We start from the raw sequence: 5,554 nt of genomic DNA, 5'->3' as shown, positions 1-5,554 counted from the left end.
GAAGGAAGGAAAGGAAGGAAGGAAGGAAGGAAGGAAAAGAGAGAGAGAGAAAGGAAGCAAGGAAAGAAAGAAAAAGAAAGAAAGAAAGAGAAAGAAAAAGAAAGAAAGAAAGAAAGAAAGAAAGAAAGAAAGAAAGAAAGAAAGAGAAAGAAAAAACAGTACAAAACAGAGTGCAAATATCCTTTTTTTTTTTTCTCCCCAGACCAGGTCTCACTCTGTCTCCTAGGCTGGAGTGCAGTGGCAAGATCTCAGCTCACTGCACCGTCAACTTCCCTGTGCTCAGGTGATCCTCCCACCTCAGCCTCTCAAGTAGCTGGTACAACAGGAGTGTGCCACCATGCCCAGCTAATTTTTCTATTTTTTATAGAGACGGAGTTTTGCCATGTTCAGGCTGGTCTTGAACTCCTCTGCTCAAGCAATCTGCCTGCCTCAGCCTCCCAAAGTGCTGGGATTACAGGCTTGAGCCACCACACCCAGTTGTCATTTAATTTTTGTCACTTAAATTTAATTACAAAGTATATTAGGCATACAAAAAGTAGAGATAAGGAGTACCCATGTATTCATAACTCTTAACCTAGTTTAAGAGCTAAAGCATTATATATTTGTAGCTCCCTTGTATACTTTTCACTTATCCCATTTCTCTCCCACTTTTCCTAGAAATAATCACTATCTCAAACTTCGTGCTCATTATTCCCATGCATGGTTTTATATTCTTACCACATATGTATTCTACTGAATGAGTGTACCATAACTTTCACTTTTGTTATCACTTTCACGGCCTCCATGCTTCCCCCAGCCCCCACCCTGATGTTCCCTTGAGGTACAATTGATAAAATCTAGTTTTCAGTTCCATACAGATTCTTAGCTTATCTTCTGATCTCCTAAAGGAAACATCTTGGCCCTTGCAGCAACACATTTACAAACTAGCTTAGGATTCTGAGCATACTTCTGCAGGCAGTTTAATTATTTACTAATTCTTCCTTTATTCTGAGAATAACCCTTTCCGGACTGTGTCTTAAAATTCTTGGCACACTTAACTATAGTTCCGTGCTTTACCATAAAATCATTCTCCTAGGTGTGTAACTCTGTGATCTGGTAGTTTATAATGGCAAGAATCTACATTTTGAAGACCCAAGCCATTATTTTTCTTTCACCAGCCATCACAAAAGCCATTTCTGCAACCAGGAAGAGGGATCTCACCAGAACCCAACCAGGCTGCCACATAACTTGGGACTACCAGCTCCAGAACTGTGAGGAAAAAAAACTTCTCTTGTTTAAGTCACCCAGTATGTGGTATTTTGTCATGGCAGCCCTAGCAAACTAACATGCACACTAATCCCAATAATCGACTGCACAGTATACTGAAAAAGAAGAGTGATCAAGCGTCAAGAGCAGTGGGAGGTCTGAGCTCCTGTTTGGGCGCTGTCACTCAGTACTCAGACTCTAGGGCATAACACTTGACCCTTTGAAGCTCCCTTTTCCTCATCTATAAAATGAAGGGCATTAGGTAGCACTTCATGTCCCTTAAAATTTTCAAACTGAAAGTATTTAATTCACAAATTGTGAGCTATGGCTCAGGCAATTATAGCACCACTACTCCATCTCAGGAAGTAATCATGGATATTCACCGAGATTTAGTTACAAACATATTCATGACAGAACTGCAATTAATGGCAAAAAACAAAAAATCCTGTCAATAACCTAACTATACAATAAAGTATGTTAAATCAGAGACAGACAATATCTTGCCATTATAAATGATACTTTAAGTGAACATTGTACAAACCCATTAAAAATTGTTTTTGTGGCCGGGCACAGTGGCTCACGCCTGTAATCCCAGCACTCTGGGAGGCCCAAGCAGGCAGATCACCTGAAGTCAGAAGTTCAAGACCAGCCTGGTCATGGTTAAACCCCGTCTCTACTAAAAACACAAAAAAATTAGCTGGGTGTGGTGGTGCGTGTCTGTAATCCCAGCTACTCGGGAGGCTGAGGCAGGAGAATCGCTTGAACCTGGGAGGCGGAGGTTGCAGTGAGCCGAGATTGTGCCATTGTACTCCAGCCTGGGCAACAAGAGCGAAACTCCATTTCAAAAAAAAAAAGTTTTTGTTAATGACCATCAAGGATATAGTGTTGAGAAACCTTGTTCTTTAAAATCATAGTTTGGCAAAAACTTTGAAATCTCAGCAGTGAAAATGGAACATCTCACTCTTGTAGGATCTGAGCTCTATGAGTCATTTTATTTTTTAATTTTTGGGGGTACATAGTAGATGTATATATTATAGGGTACATGAGACATTTTGATACAGGCATACAATTCACAATAGTCACATCAAGGTAAATGGAGTATCCATCACTTCAGCATTTATCCTTTGTGTTACAACCCAATTATATTTTTATTTTTAAATGTACAATAAATTATTGCTGACTATAGACACGCTGCTGTGCTATCAAATACTAAATCTTCACTCTAACTATATGTGACTTTTTAAAATCTTTTTGAACTGCTTTATTAATAGACACGAATCAAACAATACTTTATATATTTGATAAATTTTGAAATATATACCTGTAAAACTATTACCACAATCAAAATAACGCACATATCCATCACACCCAATGGTTTCCTGGTACCCCTTGGTAATCCCTCCCTCTCTCCCATTTCTCCTTCCTCCCAGCACCCTCCACCCCCATACCCAAGAAATCACTGATTTGCTTTGTCACTACAGATTAGTTTGCATTTTCAAGTTTTATGCCAATGGAATCATACACCATGTACTCTTTTTTATCTGGCTTCTTTCACTCAGCATAATCCATGTTGTTACATGTATTCATAGTTCACTCCTTTTTATTTCTGAGTGGTATTCCACTGTATGGGTCACTCCCAGAAAAAGCAGTCCTTATTTCCAACCAGGTGCAGAGCTTCAGGTAAAGGGTTTCAGACACAACAGCTTAACTTTGTCATTTGCAAGGAATTAGAATTCTCACTCTATTTAGGCCAGACTTGATATTAACTTCTTTACATACCGCACCACTTTGATTTGAGGGGTTTTGTTTTGTTTTGTTTCTGAGACAGAATCTCCTTCTGTCGCCCAGGCTGGAGTGCAGTGGCACGATCTCAGCTCACTGCAGCCCCCGCCTTCCGGGTTCAAGTGATTTTCATGCCTCAGCCATCTGAGTAGCTGGGATTACAGGCGTGTGCCACCACCCCCAGCATTTTTTGCATTTTTACAAGAGACAGAGTTTTGCCATGTTGCCCAGACTGGTCTCGAACTCCTGGCCTCAGGTGATTCACCTACCTTGGCCTTCCAAAGTGCTGGGATTACAGGTGTGAGCCACCGTGCTCGGCCTGCTTTGAGTCTTTCAAGGCATTGCTTCCTTTCAATTTTACCTAAACTCCAACCTATTGCAAATGAATAAACCTAACATTTTGAGACTACAGGTATGTTCCTGGTGGGCTTTATCACTTGCAATAAATACTCATGGCTACCTTAAGCGCAAAAAAATGAAAGTATATGACCTTATTTTTGCTTTTAAAATATATATTTTTGTTTGTTTTCTATTGTTAAGATTAAAGGACAGAAAAAAAGGTGATTGATTTTACTGAATCAATACTCGGTAGGCTGCCAAAGGGACTGGCGAACCCCACTACTATTATTGTTTTATATTTATATACACACACACACACGCACATATATATATATATATTTTTTTTTTTTGGAGACAGATTCTCCCTGTCACCCAGGCTGGAGTGCAGTGGCGCGATTTTGGCTCACTGCAACCTCCACCTCCCAGGTTCAAGCGATTCTCCTGCCTCAGCCTCCCAAGTAGCTGGGATTACAGGCAGGTGTGACCACGCCTGCCTAATTTTTGTATTTTTTTTATAGGGACAGGGTTTTGCTATGTTGGCCAGGCTGGTCTCAAACTCTGAGCTCAAGCAATCCACCGCACCTGCCATTATTGTAACAGTCTAATTCGAAAATTCACAGGTGGACCGAGAGCGGTCGCTCAAGCCTGTAATCCCAGCATTTTGGGAAGCCGACGCGCGCGGATCACAAGGTCAGGGCGACTGCAGCCTGGGCGACAGAGCAAGACTCCGTCTCAAAAAAAAAAAAAAAATTCACAGATGTTCATCTAGAATAGGCAGAATTGTCAGTGGAACTTCCTAGGAACATCATGACCCTTCACATCTCTAGAACCAAAACACATGTAGAATTATAAATCTTATTTCACAAATATAAATGGAATTTGGAAACTTTTACAGTTAAAGCAGATCCCAGTAACATTTTCTAAGCTTTTGGCCTCCTAATTTAATTTAGTCTTTAATTACAAGTCTTGGCAGGTGTAGTATACTTTTATTATTTATTATTTACAAAACTCCCACACATGAATCACAATATGCATTACAACACTGTTGCAAAATAGGTCAAAACACATTTTTGGTATTTGGTGGTTATTAATACTACCCGTTGTACTCCTTGAGAAAGCCTGTACTTAGTTCACTTAAGACAGTTGCTTACACGCTAATTATCATTTACCGATGAAATACAGAGTTTCCTTATAGCAAAATACAATCTTAAAACTCTAAGGCAGCCTTCAAACATTCTCCTTATAATTAGAATCTGAAGGCCGGGCATGTTGGCTCACGCCTGTAATCCCAGCACTTTGGGAGGCCGAGGAGGGCAGATCACCAGGTCAGGAGATCGACACCATCCTGGCTAACACGGTGGAACCCCGTCGCTACTAAAAATACAAAAAGTTAGCCTGGCGTGGTGGTGGGCGTCTGTAGTCCCAGCTACTCCAGAGGCTGAGGCAGGAGGATGGCGTGAACTCGGGAGGCGGAGCTTGCAGTAAGCGAACTTAGTGCCATTGCACTCCAGCCTGGGCGACAAAGCGAGACTCCGTCTCAAAACAAAAAAAGGCAGTTCGTTTCCTTCCATAGCTGCATCCCAGAGATGGTCAACATAGCATATAAAAATGGAATTTTGGGAAATTCCTCTTGCAGTCTTGTAGAAAAGCTTAAAACGTAACGGGAAAACTCCCTCCATAAGTAAATACAATCTAATGTGCTTCCTCTTATGTGTTATTAAAACTCCAAATTAGTAGGAAAATAGTGTCGCCCACGGGCGTTCCAACTTTTGAATTCTGGGGACTAACAACACTGAGAGCAAGCGTGAATGAGCCAAACGACGCAAACGTGCCCTCGCCAAGCTGGCAACTGGCAGGCACGCAGTGTATTAGTTGCCCTGGGGAGAAACACTCTAGAGAGAAATACCCAATTTGTGAATTAAACCTAGGTCCCGGAAGAAGAGTGTTCAGCGTCAGACTCCGCTGAGCTCATTCTGGAAGAATCTAGCTGACTGGCGCCCCCAGGGAGAAAAAGCGATTCCACCTCAACAACACTCCAGAAAAAGGCATGAAGAGCCCTACACCTGCCAGGGCAACGTTGACCTAGACCCGGTGACCCGGTTCCTAGCGCTGCAGCCCTCCCCCCCGCCCCCTTCTTGCACGAAGCCCCTCCCCTGTACTCATTCGTTGCGCCACGTCTCCTAACTCA

Source organism: Colobus angolensis, unplaced genomic scaffold (assembly GCF_000951035.1).
Source record: "Colobus angolensis palliatus isolate OR3802 unplaced genomic scaffold, Cang.pa_1.0 Scaffold349, whole genome shotgun sequence".
Taxonomy (NCBI): domain Eukaryota; kingdom Metazoa; phylum Chordata; class Mammalia; order Primates; family Cercopithecidae; genus Colobus; species Colobus angolensis.
This window is presented reverse-complemented; position numbering follows the sequence as displayed.